The following is a 14571-nucleotide window of genomic DNA, read 5'->3' as shown; positions in this document are numbered from 1 at the left end:
GGGCACTCACCAGAGCCTGATCATTCTGCTGCCTGACCTTCAACTTCCCAGGCCCCAGCATCATGAGAAAGAATTCCCTGTTGTCTGTAAGCCACTCAGTATATGGTATTTTCTGATAGCAGCTGAACTAAGAAGTTCAGTTTGCTCCCCTTTTGTGCTGGCTATTATAAACCATCCCACGACAACCAGGGTGTTCATTTCCCTGCTGACACGTGTGAATGACGTCATCACCAGGGTGGAAGACTTCTGGCTTCCACGTCCTTGCTAACTCTTGTGTAGGATGGGATTTAATTCTTGTTTTAGCTTGCATTTCTCTGATTAGTTGAGAAGGGGAGATTTTTTTCCCCAATGTTCATTGATCTGGAATGTTTCTTTTTTCCTGAATTTTCTGTTTAATTCTTTGCCTAACTTCTGTGAAATTAAAAAAATCCTTTTCCTATTGACTTGTAGAATCTTGTTATGGCTGATCTAGAAGTGTTAATAATAGGAAATCTATTAATATATTACATCACAGCAATACATTAAAAATATTCCACATAATCATACCAGCAGATAGCATGAGGCACTCAATAGACTCGGGATTTATTCCTGATCAAAAGCTCTTTGAAAATCTGGAGTAGATGCATGATAAAAGTCTCTCTTTTAAACCAAAGCACACATCAGACATACTGATGAAACATTGGATGCATCCCCATTAGAGACAAGGATTCACCATGCTATGGGCTGAAGTGTGTCCCCCAGGTGGGTAAGTTGGAGTTCTGACACCTGGTACTTCAGAATATTACTGGAGAGAGTGTCTTCAAGCAGACAATTAAGTTAAAATGGGGCCATGGAGGGGGTTTAATCCTATCTCACTGATGTCCTTATAAGAAGAGGAGATTCAGACTTTGGCATAACTGGAGGGAGACCAGCTGAAGGCACAGGGAAAAGGCAGCCTTCCACAAGGCAACTGAGAAACAGCCTTGACCTTGGACTTTGTTTCTAGACCTGTGAGAAAATAAACTGTTGTTTAAGCCACCCAGTGCATCGTACCTTGTTAGGCAGCCCTAGAGAACCAGTAACACCCACTTCCACCAATATCATATGAACACGTTGTGAAATTTTTGACTAATGACCATACAGCACAACAAAGAAATAAGAAATACAAGTATCGGGGCTGGTATTGTGGCACAGCAGGTTAAGCTGCCACCAGTGACACTGGCATTCTGTATGGGTGCCAGTTCAAGGCCTGGCTGGTCCATTTCTGATCCAGCTCCCTGCTAATGCGCCTGGGAAAGCAGTGGAAGATGGCCCAAGTGCTTGGGCCCCTGCACCCTCATGGGAGACCCAGAAGTACCTGGCTCCCATTTTTGGCCTGGCCCAGCACTAGCCATCCAGTCCATTTGAGGAATGAACCAGTGCATGGAAAATTTCTCTCTCTCTCTCTCTCTCTCTCTCTGTAACTCTGCCTTTCAAATAAAATAAATGCCTTTTTTAAAAGTTAAAAAAAAAGAAATGCAGCTATGAGAAAAAAAGACCAATTTATCATTTACAGGTGATATGATTATGTGATAAAAAAACTACAACCTCAATAGGACAGGTCAAGAAACTGATTGTATATGAGATACAAAATTGAAAATCAATAACAAATAAGAAAGCCTAACTTGCAATAGCAGCACAAACATAAAATGACCAGACTTTTTCAACATGAAATGAACACGGAGAAAACTATAAAAATTACGAGTAATACAGATGGCTTACATAAATAGATACATAAATTGCCTGCATCTGAACATGAACCTGAACCTGAAGTTTAGATATTTAAATTCTTCTAAAATTACCCGACAGACTTAAAGTGGAATTTACATTTTTAGTAGCTCAATTAAATAATGCTGTAGTTCAATTAGGACAAATTGAAAATGGTGGAAACACCAGATATAATAGCATATAATATAACTCTAAAAATTAAAACAGATAACATGGGACCAGCATTGTGGCATAGTGGATAAAGCCACTGCCTGCAATGCCAGCATCCCTTATGGGCACTGGTTCAAGTCCTGGCTGCTCCACTTGTAATCCAACTCCCTGGTAATAGGCCTAGGAAAAGCAGTGGAAGATGACCAAGTGCTTGGGCCCCTGCCACCCAAGTTGGAAACCATGAAGAAACTCCTGGTTCCTGGCTTTGGCCTGGCTCAGCCCTGGCCATTGTGGCCATCTGGGGAGTGAACCAGCAAATAGATCTCTCTCTCTCTCTCTCTCTCTGTAACTCTGACTTTCAAATAAATAAACAAAACCTTAAAAAAAAAAAAAAAGATGACGTGGCTCAGGTATTCAGAACCAGGTAAACGGAACAGATATCTAACCATCAGCACAGGTGGCAAGTAGAAAATAGAAGAGATTTTTAAAGACTCAAGAGGAAGTAGAAAGGCCATCATTGTGGCTTAGCAGGTTAGGCTGCCGTCTGCCACACCAGCATCCCATATGAACTCCAGTTCAAAGCCCAGCTGCTCCCCTTTCAATCCAACTCCCTGCTCATGTGTCTGGGAAGATTAGCAGAGCATGGTCCAAGTGCTCAGGCTCCCTCCACCCACGTGGGAGACCCACATAGAGTTCCAGGCTCCTGGCTTTGGTCTGCCCCAGTCCCAGCTGTTGCGGTCATTTGGGAAGTGAACCAGCAGATGGAAGTTTCTCTCTCCCTCTCTCTCTCTCTGTAACTCTGCTGTTTAAGTAAAATAAATCTTTAAAAAAAAAGCCGGAGTGGTAGGGGGATTGAAAGCTGGATCAGAGGAACAGTGCAGATCTAGCACGGTCAGAACAGGCTGTGAGTGCCGCTGCTGACCGTGGGAGGAATCTACGGTGCCAGACGCTGACGTTTCCCTTTGCAGCTATTCCTGTTGGCTTCGGGGCAGGACTGTGGGATGGTGGGCATCGCCCTCTCTGTCCATCCTCGCTGCCCCTCTCTCTGGCTGGGTGAGGTGTCCATCAAGGCCCCACAGTGCAACAGTAACTACCCTTGGAGAGAGTGCTTCCTGGCACTCCTGCAGGTCAGGACTTCATGGCTTGCTTACGAAAATAAACCATCTGCACACTTCACTTATGTCCTCCTCTAGGATAATACTTGTGGGGAGTGTTCCCCAAGAGGTCCTCTTGCGCATGCACTCAGAACTGGTTGTGGAGGCACAAAGGACCCAAGGATTGACTTGAGGCTGGTGGGGTCCAGCCAGGACAGCTATGGCAGTAGGAGGACCTTGGCTGTCTCAGTCAACGATCAGGAAGAGGTCTCCAACGTGTGAGTGGGGTGGATGGTGAAGAAGTGGCAGAAGGAGTGGGAAGTGAGTCATAAGCAGATGCTCCCAGAGTGATGCAGGCTCTAGAACAGGAACTGTCAGACTTTCTTTGTCAAGGTCCACATAGTGCATGTTTTAGGCTCTGTGGGTCCTACGGCCTCTGTGGGCAATGACTCAGCTCTGCCCTGGGTGTGCAAATGCAGCTGTAGGCAGGAGAAAACCCAATGGGGATAGTTTATGTTCCAATAAAACCTTATTAACAAAACACAAGGACAGGTGCAATTTTGCATATGGACATAGTTTGCTGATCCTTGGTTTAGAACTTGGCTTTGGGGTTAGACCCATGTTCACTGCTTCCTTGTACAATACTTGGCAAATTATTTCTGTGGAACCCATTTCCTTCTGTTAAGAGGCCTATCTCATCCTGCTGTCTATAGTAAGTGCTTAAGAAATGTTAACTATGGCTGCTTGGTCATTATGGTGATTGTTTCTGGGTAAAGGTACTAAGGAAGGTCATCCTAGGACAAACATGATGTCCCTTCCTTGTTTAAAAATAAAACCAGAGCCCTCATACTATTTAACACTTCTGTCAGTAGGCACGCGTCTTCAACATTTCTAAAACTCTAACATCTGCTGGCAGCTCTGTGGATACACTTCACATCAAATCTGAGTTCCTGAAGGAGCCACGCTCATTTCTGTAACTGCAAATTGAAGATTAAACTAGAGGTTTCCATGGAACTCAGGCAGGGTGGAACTTTCTAGTTGCTTAGGAGAGCAAGTCATTGTCCCCACCAAGTTCTGGCTTGTCACAGGTCCCCGGCATGGCCAGATCATCCGTCTGTACTTGGACTAAATCTCTTGTCCACAAAGCAGTCATGTGTTGCTGAGCGTTTAGACAGGAACATATGCTTCCTTTTACCTCTCTTTGCTCTACCAAAACATCCCCAAGTCTCTGCTCTGGGGACTACCTGTATGGCGACACTGTTTGTCACTGTCAAGAGCCAACATGTGGTCTCTGAAAAGCTGGCTTTTATTTGATCAAAGGGCCTCTGGCATTAAGATGTCCAGATTATTTTGTTTGATTTTTTCAGAGCCAATAAATCAGTGTCTGAAAAATATCTCGCAGCCATCTCCGCACCTGCATCCCCACTGCTCTGATGTAGGGCATTGCTGTCTCCTGGTGGTCTCATGTCTCTGCTCTTACGGGTCCTCACTGCAGCCTGCTCCCCATATCCATTTCTGCATCTGGCAGCGAGAGGGCTCTTGGGAAAATGCAGACCAGATTATATTCAAACTTTTAGTAGTGTCCCACCAATCTGAGAATAAAATGCCGACTCCTTCCAGGGGGTGGTCTGCAAGGCCCCTATTGCCCCCTCTCTGTCCTCAGCATAGGTCCTGGCCCGGGGGATACCATCCATGCTGTTCACCTTCCTAGTTCTCAAATGCTCTCAAAGCCCTGCTGCTTCAGGGCTTGGTGCATTCCCTTACCCCAGAGCAAGGGTTGCTTGTTTCCTTTTACTGCTGGTGCCATTCCCATAGACTCAGCGGCTTGAACAATCCTGGATCTAGAGGTCAGGAGTCCTAGCTGGGTCTCACTGGGCTAAACTCAATGCGCGCTTCTGGAGGTTCCAAGAGAGACTCTGTTTCCTTCCCCCGACTCATGGCTGCCTCACTCTGGCCTCTGGCTCCATCCTAACACCTCCTCTCCTGACTTCTCCTTCCTCCCTCTTTCCCTTCTAAAGACCCTTGTGATTACAGTGGGTCTGTTTGCATAACCCAGGGTAATCTCACCACCAGGTGATCCCCAGCTTCATCGCTTCGGCAAAGTCCCCTTTAAGGGCCGTGTGAAGTCATATATGAGGGGAACATCAAAAAGCTTGCGCAAAATAGAATTAAAAGATGAGTCGAGAGAGCAGGCACTTGGTGGTTAAGAGGTCCGCGTCCCATATGGCAGTGTTTGCGCTGGATTCCTAGCTCTGGCTCCTGACTCCAGATTCCCACTAATGCAGACCCTGGGAGTCAGTGGTGGTAGGTCAAGTTATTAGGTTTCTGCATTGCGTCCCTTCCTCCTGCTTCTGGCCTTGGCTTTGGCCCTCAGCCCTAGCTGTTGTGGGCATTGAGGAAGTAACTTAGCAGATGGGAGCTGTCTTTTTGTCTTTATGCCCAAAAAACAAAAACAAACAAAAAAACCCACTACATTCATTTTGGAGCAAAAAAATTTTAAATTCATGCATGTAGAGGCTTTTCATAATGTTCATGAAAATGTATACTATAAAAAGCCTATGCATAGACTTAAAAAATCTTGCACACTAAAAATAAACTTATCTTTTAATCCCATTGTTCCATGAAGTCCCCTTACATTCATAGAGATTAGGATGTGGCCATCTGGTGGTGGTGGTGGTGGGAGGGCAGTGTCTTACCCATCACACTGCTCTTCCTGAAGTGGCTGAGTCCCATTCCTTATTCTGCTCTTGACTTAAATGTCCCTCCTTGCCGAGAACTTTCTGCCAATCCCATCTCCACAGGCCTACCCCAATTTTCTCTTCAACATCACCCTGCTACTTTTTATAGCAAATTCCTCAATATGCACCTCTTTTAATTGGGTCGTCTGTCCACTACAGCTGAAGACATTCTTACTGCACAAAGATTCCCAGCCTGCTCTTCATCATCCCCCCACCAAAATTCTCTAGCCAGGTGGGCCTCCCTCTCTCTACCCACAAGCCTAGCCTTGCCCTGCCCTGGCCTTCCCCCATATCTTGAGAGGCAGCAGGTAGAAAGGATCTTGGATTAGCACAGAGTCATTCTTCCTGCCAGGCTGCTGTGTCCAGTCGGGTTGGGATACCAAGAGCCTAGGCTTCCCATTTCCCCAGGGAAGCACTGGGTCATGGGGTGAAGATTCAAGCATATTGGGGCTCAACTAGTAAACAGGATCCTCCCCTGCTGGTTACTTACCCTTGTCTACACCAGCAAATGGTCTGTCTGGTTGGAATGCGTTCATGTCCTACAATTTATGATATGAATCACAGCTCAGCGAGAACTTCAACCCCAGCTCTGTACTTCAGACTGGGCTCCCCAGAAGCAGACCCTGAGATGAGAATTTGCATGAAGTTATTTATTACAAGGGTGTCTTGGAAACACTGGTAGGTGTAGGGTGTAGGGAAGGGAAGAAGCCCATGAGTGTGGTGTCAGGCAAGGTCCCTGGAGGGTCCATGTGGCTCCGTTCTCCAGGTAGAGCTGATGCACCTCACAGTTGCCCCACCAAGACAGCAGTGCTGGCCTGTCCATGAGCCTGCACTTGCCACTGATGGGCTAAGGGCTGCCCTTCACGGGGAATACTAGTTCCCAGGCACTTCAGTGTCTTGGCGCACACAGGCAAGTGAGGGCAGTCCTCTGACAAGACGTGGGTCTTGGCAGAGAGAAAGCACCCCAGGATCTTGTGTGCAGAATGAGGAATGGTGAAGGAGTCTGGATGCACATGGGATGAGCTCCCAACAGCCCTACTCTGCTCTCCCACTGCAAGTGGGTACCTTAGTTCATTCATCCATTGTTGACTCTGGGACAGGCTCTGGGAATGCAAGTGATACAGGTGACACAGACATGGTCCCAGCCCTCGCTGAAGTATGCAGTCTGATAGAGGAGACAAACATTAAATTTTGAAAAGCCTATTAAAATGAGGAACTACAGTTGTGTTTAGTGCTGTGGGGAACAAGAACATGTTGCTTCCTGGAAGTAGACCTGATGGGCAGGTGGGTGGAAATGAGGCTTCTCCAAACCAGTGATTCGGAACTAAGAGCTAAAGGATGAGTAACACTGAGCCAAGGGAAAAAACAAAAACAAAAAACAAAAACAAAAACAAAAAACAGTAGAAGCCAAAGGAGCATGTACAAGGGTCCTGAGGCAGGAACCAGCAGGAAGAATTAAAAGAAGGCTGGTGTAGCTGGAATTGCAAAAGCAGGAGGAGGGTAAGAGCTGAGCTTCTGACTTGCTGAGGGAGACTCTGTCCTGCTGGCCATCAGATATTTACTGTTCAGTGTCTTTCAGACCTGGGTTGACGAGTTGTTCTACAGTACGCTCCCTGGAAGCAGAGGAGAAACAGGGACATAGAGAGGATGCTAGGTGGCAGAGTCTATTTTCAACTGTTCATCTTTTCCCCACTGAAGCTTATAGTTGAAATTAATACATAAATTTACAGCCGCAAGTCAGTTGTGATAAATAATCCCAGAAGGGTTCTGATTATTTACATTTTTATGGAATCTTGCCTGAGCAAACCCAGAGAGCTCACCAGGCACTTGAAGAATTATGTCTTGTTCAAAACCAATTTAATAGCAATGGAAAATAAAGCCATCTGTGGGAACTTGTAGAGCAGAGTAGTAATTCTCTGCCGGATGAGCAATATACAAAAAACACCAAATCAACCCGGGCACACCACGCACTTGCATAGTTCAAGGAAAAGTAACAACCACAACTTCAACTAACTGTGTGGGGACATCAGGACATGGAATGTCACTCGTGTATGTGTCAGGTGAGGATTCTGGCCATGTAGGAACCCGAGACAAGTCCCTGATCATTCTGTATGTGGTAGGGCTGGTTGGCGACAGATTGTACAAAAGGGAAGAAATATGGCTTCATGGGTGTGTGTGTGTGTGAATGAAGAGTATGAGTTGAGGTGAGAGTTGGGAGTTCACGCCTGGGTTCTGGCATTTATCAGTTGTGTGGCATTTCTGCTCCTTGCTTTCCTAACATGTCTCGTTCAAAACCAATTTAATAGCAATGGAAAATAAAGCCATCTGTGGGAACTTTCCTAATACATATTAGTATTTTTTTTTCTCTCCCAGCCCAACATTCCTCCCCCCTACCTAACAGTATCCAGGTTTTCTGCTCTTTCTTTATTTCATGGTTTATCATTTATTTTTTAGCCACTTTTCGAGGTACAATTTACATACATTAAAATTCATCCATTTAAATGTACAGTTCAATGAACTTTAGCAAATTTATATAATTGTACAATTATCTCCGTAATCCAGTTTTCGACCACTTGTTTCACTCCCTGAAGTTTTCTCGTTCCCATTGATAGTCAATCCCTGCCCCAACCTTCAGCTCCATGCAACCAATGTGTTTTCCATCTTCACAGTTTTCCTTTTCTAGAAACTTCATGTAAAAAAATTTTTTTTGACAGGCAGAGTTAGACAGTAAGAGAGAAAGACAGAGAGAAAGTCTTCTTTCCGTTGGTTCATCCCCCAAATGGCCACCACGGCTGGTGCACTGCACCAATCCGAAGCCAGGAGCCAGGCGCTTCCTCCTGGTCTCCCGTGGGGTGCAGGGCCCAAGCACTTGGGCCACCCTCCACTGTCTTTCCGGGCCACAGCAGAGAGCTGGCCTGGAAGAGGAGCAACCAGGACAGAATCCGGCGCCTTGATCAGGACTAGAACCCTGGGTGCCAGCGCTGCAGGCAGAGGATTAGCCTAGTGAGCTACAGCGCTGGCCCATTTATTTTCTTGAAAGTCAGCAGCAACACACACACACATACACACACACACACACATTTTCCATCTACTGGTCAGGCCAAGCCAGGCTGAAGTCAGGAGCCCAGAACTCCATCTAGCTCTCCCAAATAGGTGGCAAGGGCTCAAGCAGTTGGGCCGCTACCTGCTGCCTCCCAGGTACATTAGAAGGAAGATGGATGGGAAGTAGAGAGAGCACTTGAACCCAGGCACTCCAGTATGGGGTTTGCGCATCCTGAGTGTGGTTTTAACCCCTGTGCCACTACACCCGCTCCAGAAACTTTATGCAAATAGAATATACAAAATGTCTGGTTTCTTTTACTTAACATAATGTTTTCGAGGTTTATATCATTTCAAGGATTAATAGTTTTTTTATAGCTTTATGTATGTACCACATTTTGTTTATTCATTCACCAACTGATTAATTAGTTCACATTTGAATTTTGGGGCTGGCATTGTGGTGCAGTAGGTTAAGCCACCACTTTTGATGCTGGCATCCCATATTGGAGTGCCAGTTCGAGTCCTGGCTAGTCTGCTTCCAATCCAGCTCCCTGCTAATGTGTCAAGGGAGGCAGTGGAAGATGGGCCAAGTGCCTGGGTCCCTGCTACCCACGTGGGAGACCAGATGGAGTTCCTGGCTCCTGGCTTTGGCCAATTGTGAACCAGCAGACAGATCTCTCTCTCTCTCTCTCTCTCTCTCTCTTTCTGTTGCTCTGCATTTCAAATTAATTAATCTTTTAAAAATCTGAATTTGAATTGTCCACTTTTTGACCGTGATGAGTAATGCAGTTATGAAGAACTGCCTAAATGTCTGCATGTTGATCATATTTGCACTTCTATTGAGTAGACACCAGTGAGTGAAGTTGCTGGATTATCTGGTAAATAATCAAAGAAACTGCCAAGTTGGTTTCCAAAGGGGCTGAGCCATTTTGCATTCCTACGGTCAACATATGAGAGTGACAGTTACCATATACCCTTGCTGACACTTGGTATTGTGAGTCTTTTCAGTGTAACTATTCTAATGGGTATGGAGTAGCATCTCATTGTGGCTTAAATTTACATTTTCATAATAGCTAACAGTATTGCGCACGTTTTCAGGTTTATTATCCATTACTATATCTTCTTTGGTGAACTCTCTATCCAAATATTTTCTCTATTTAAAGGAAATTGGGTTGTTCATCCCTTTATTGAGTTGTAAGCATTCATTATGTTCAATAAAAACCTTTATGTATTTTGCAGATATTTTCTTCCAGGCTGTGGCTTGTCTTCTCATTTTTTTTTTAGTGGTGTCTTTTAGAGAGCAAGTTTTACATTAAATTTTGATGAAGTCTAATTTGTTGATGTTTTCTTTTGTGGATTATACTTTTAGTGCCATTTTTGAGTGTTTATTATTTTCATCTACTTAAAAGGCAGAGCAGCAGAGACAGACAGACAGAGAGAGGTATCTGCCATCCATTTGTTCACTCTCCAAATGCTTGCCATAGTCTGGGTTAGGTCAGTCTGAAGCCAGGCGCCTAGAACTCCATCCGAGTCTCCCACGGGGGTGGCATAAGCCCAGGCACTCGAGGCATCATCTGGTGCCTCCCCGGAGCATTAGCAGGAAGCTGGACAGGAGGCAGAGTGGCTGGAATGTGAACGGGTGTTCTGACACGGGATGAGGACATCCCAGGGGGCAGTGTCACTGGATGTGCCACAACACTCACCCCCTTTTAGTGTCATTCCTGGGAAATATTTGCCTTGCCGAAGGTTGCAAAAGTTTTCTATGCTTTCTTCTACAAGTTTGTGGGTTTAGCTCTTATCTTTAGGTTTCTGATTGACCTTGAGTTCATTTGTATGTGGTGTGAGATGAGACTCCAAGTTCATTTTTTAACGTGCGATATCCAGCTATTCTATTTGTTGGAAGAGTCCCCCTTTCTGCTTGAATGTCCCTGGACCCTTGCTGAAAGTCACGCACTATTTATGAGTTTCTTAGTTCGCTTTTGGGGAATAACCCCTCTCCCATTTGGTGTAACTTCCTGGGATAGTAACTGGAGACTCCCCTCAACCCTATTTCCTAAACAGAGACATCAATATGGAGTGCCCTCACGCTTTCTAAGCAAAATTCAAGTCCCAGTAGAGGCAAGGTGATTAATAATTAGTATTGTCAGATTTAGTTGCAATGGTGGCTTCTGTTTCAGATGCATTCCACAACATTATCAATCATAAGAGCTATTACCCATATAGCTCTAAGTGTCTAGAACTGTACAAAACACTTTAATTATATTAACTTATTTAATACAACAAAATCACCAACACATGCTATTCTTATGTTTATTTTTCTCTCTCTTTCCCTTGCTTTAATTTATTTGAAAGGCAGAGTTAGAGAGAGGGAAACACAGAGAGAGAGAGACATAGATCTTCCATCTACTAGTTCACTCCCCAGATGGCCGCAATAAATAGCCTGAACTGGACCAGGCCAAAACCAGGAGCCTGGAGCTTCATCTGGGTCTCCCACATGGGTGCACATGGGCCATCTTCTACTATTTTCCCAGGCATGTTAGCAAGGAGTTGGATCACAAGTGGAGCAGCCAGGTCTAACTGGTGCCCTTGTGGGATGTGGGCATCATAGATGGTGCTTAACCTGCTACACCACAACACCAACCCCCTCTATTTATCAGATGAGAAAATCAAGGCACACAGAGCCCACGAAACTCTCCTAGCCTCAAAGCTGGTAAGTAGCAGGTCCAGTGCTTAAACCAAGATGATCTGATTCTACAGCCCATGTTTTGTTTTACAGATTTATTTGGGACCCAGTAGGTTAATTCTATATCTGCAGCACTGGCATCCCATATGAGTGCCAATTCTAGTCCTGGCTGCTCCTCTTCAGAGCCGTGGCCTTGGAAAGTGGAAGAAGATGTCCCAAGTCCTTGGGCCCCTGCATGCACATGAGAGACCCAGAAGAAGCTCCTGGCTCCTGGCTTCCATTCGGCTGAGCTCTGGTCTTTGTGGCCATTTGGGGAGTGAACCAGTGGATGGAAGACTTTCTTTCTCTCTGTCTCTCTCGCTCTAACTATCTGTAACTCTACTTGTCCTATAAATAAATAAAAATAAATAAAATTTTTAAAAGATTTATTTATTTATTTGAAAGGAAGAGTTACAAAGAGGCTGAGGCAGAGAGAGAGAGAGAGAGAGAGAGAGAGAGAGAGAGAGAGAGAGAATCTTCCATCTCTACTGCTTTCCCAGGCCATAGCAGGGAGCTGAATTGGAAGTGGAGCAGCCAGGAATTGAACTGGCACCCACATGGGATGCCAACACTACAGGCTGTGGCTTTACCCGCTATGCCACGGCCTGACCCCCCTCCCACCCCCAGCAGCCCATGCTTTTAAACACTGGGCTTTTCTACTTTGGTTATGCTTCTTTTCCCTCTTCTCTGAACATGCCTTAGCGGCTGCCTGCTCCCAGGCCTGGCTGTGGTGTAGAAACTACTATAGAGGAGCTGCTCCCTAGTTCCTTCCGAGAACTGCTTCATGGCTTCTGTTACCAAAGTCAGTTTCTGTTTCTTGCAACCAAGCTACTCTGATAAGACCAACTCAAAAGGCAACATGAGGATTTAGGGAAGGTGACACATGCCAACCACTGTGCACAGTACCGAGTGTATTGAAAGCTCGTCAGGAGATGTCAGAGAAGATGATGCTAATGATGGTGAGGACTATGACAGTACAAAACTCTGATTCACTGAGCCCTAAGCCTAGGAATCCAACCAAGGGATAAAAAGGAAGAGAGGGGATGTTTTATCTGTGCCCTCGTCAGAGGGCCCACTGATGACTATATTAGTTATCATGGGTGCACAAGTTATCCAAATGTGTATCAGTTTAACACACTTATCACATAGTGTCTGTGGGTCAGGAATTGGGTGTAGCTTGGGTGGTGCCTTGGGCTCTGGCTCTCTCAGGAGGCTACTGTCAAGCCAGCAGCTGGGCCAGTGGTGTCATCTGAGGACTAGGATGGGAGGGTGTGTGGATCTACTTCCAAGCTCACTTACACGGTTGCTGGTAAGCCCTGGCCCCTTGTCATATTTGTTTTCTCCCCCAGAATGCTGCATCCGCAGCAGCTGACTTTCCCCGGGGTGAGAGAGCAAGAGGGAGTGCCTCCATCTTTTAAAAAATTTTTTTTAAAGATTTATTTATTTACTTGGAAGGCAGAGAGAGAGAGAGAGAGAGAGAGAGAGAACTTCTACTTCCACCTGCTCATTCATTCCCCAAATGGCTGCAATGGCTGGAGCTGAGCCAGTCTGAAGCCAAGAGCTGGGAGCTTCCTCCAGGTCTCCTAGGTGAGTGCAGGGGCCCACACACTTGGGCCATCCTCCACTGCTTTCCCAGGCCATAGCAGAGAGCTGGATTGGAATTGGAGCAGCTGGGACTCAAACTGACATGCTGCAGGCAGTGGCCTAACCTGCTGCACCACAATGCTGGCCCCACGCCTCCATCTTTGTATAACCTAATCACAGAAGTGACATCGCATCACTCTACCATTCTGTTTGACAGTCAATTAGAAAGCCCAGTTCACACAGGGAAGGGGATTACATAAGGGTGTGAATACTGGGCTGTGGGGTATCACTGGGGACCACATCAGAGGCTATGCTCCATGCTGACTCTTTTGTGTGTAGAAGCTATAGTTAGATAAGGATGTGCCATCCAAAGCAGAAGAAAGAGCTTGGGTGCAAATTTGAGTAAAATTCTTAGATGTCTACTCTTGTCCATCTTGCTTGCCCTTTCCCTTCTGATAAGGATGCCAATAATATTGGACCAGGGCCCCATCCTCATGACCTCATTGAACCTTAGTTACCCTTTTAAAGGTCCTGTCTCCACATGCAGTCACCTTGAGAGCTAGAGCTTCCACGTGTGAGGGGGGGAGGTATAATAAACAGCTGTCATTTCATGGAACATTTATTATCTCCTGGGCCCTGTGCTAAGTAATTCTCATGCGATCTTTGTTTTTGTTTTTTAAATTTATATTTATTTGAGAGGCAGAGTGATGGGCGCTGGAAGAGAGAGGGAGAGAGAGCAGGAGCACTAGTGCTAGCTCCCATTTGCTAGTTCACTCCCCAAATGTCTGCAATGACTGGGGCTGGGCCAGGCCAAAGCCAGGAGGCAAGAACACAACTCAGGTCTTCCATATAGGCGGCAGGGACCTAATTACTTGAGATCATCTCCTAGGGTGTACATTAGCAGGAAACTGGAATCCAGAGCAAACCCAAACACTTGGGGCCGGCGTCGTGGCTCACTTGGTTAATCCTCTGCCTGTGGTGCCAGCATCCCATATGGGTTCCAGGTTCTAATCCCGGTTGCTCCTCTTCCAGTCCAGCTCTCTGCTGTGGCCCGGGAAGGCAGTGGAGGATGGCCCAAGTGCTTGGGCCCTGCACCCGCATGGGAGACCAGGAGGAAGCACCTGGCTCCTGGCTTCAGATTGGTGCAGCGCGCTGGCCGTAGCGGCCATTTGGGGGGGGGGGTGAACCAACGGAAGGAAGACCTTTCTCTCTGTCTATCTCACTGTCTAACTCTGTAAAATAAATTAAAAAAACAAAAACAAAAACAAAAAACAAACAACAACAAAAAACCCAAACACTCCACTTTGGAACGTTGGTGTAACTTAACAGCTAAGCCAAAAACCACCCTCCCCCATGCATCTTTCATTTTATCTGCATATTAACTCTGTGACTTTGGATAGCTGACTTAACCTTGCTGTGCCGCCATTTTCTATCTGCACAAATGGAGACAATAATTATACCTGCTCTCTAGTGTTGTCACGAGTGACTTCTATGTTGT

This window comes from Oryctolagus cuniculus, chromosome 19 (assembly GCF_051225735.1).
Source record: "Oryctolagus cuniculus isolate XC-2025 breed Fujian yellow rabbit chromosome 19, ASM5122573v1, whole genome shotgun sequence".
Lineage (NCBI taxonomy): Eukaryota > Metazoa > Chordata > Mammalia > Lagomorpha > Leporidae > Oryctolagus > Oryctolagus cuniculus.
The sequence above is the reverse complement of the archived record's forward strand: the minus strand, read 5'-3'. Positions refer to the sequence as shown.